Below are 335 nucleotides of genomic sequence, written 5' to 3' on the forward strand. Positions count from 1 at the left end.
AAAAAAACCACACCAGAATTATTAGGACGTATTGGGCTACAAAATATGAAAATAGGAGAGAAAACGAATTTGAGCGACTTGCCGCTGTTTGTCTGATGCATGCTGACATTAGCTCTTAAATGTCTTAGCGCGCGCGCGCTAATTGCACCACACGCCATTCCGGTACTTTCTTCTCAAAACTCAGAGTTTAAACAACGACTGAGTGTCTTGGAAAAGTGTAGAAAGGTTGTACTTCCATTGCGACTTTCTCGGTGACGTCTCTGCTCATTATTGAACTCAGCATAAGTTAGGCCTGGCTCAGATCATTATGATGGAAATCAAGGACATAAACATGA

Source organism: Pocillopora damicornis, chromosome 6, assembly GCF_964200805.1.
Source record: "Pocillopora damicornis chromosome 6, jaPocDami1.2, whole genome shotgun sequence".
NCBI classification, from domain to species: domain Eukaryota; kingdom Metazoa; phylum Cnidaria; class Anthozoa; order Scleractinia; family Pocilloporidae; genus Pocillopora; species Pocillopora damicornis.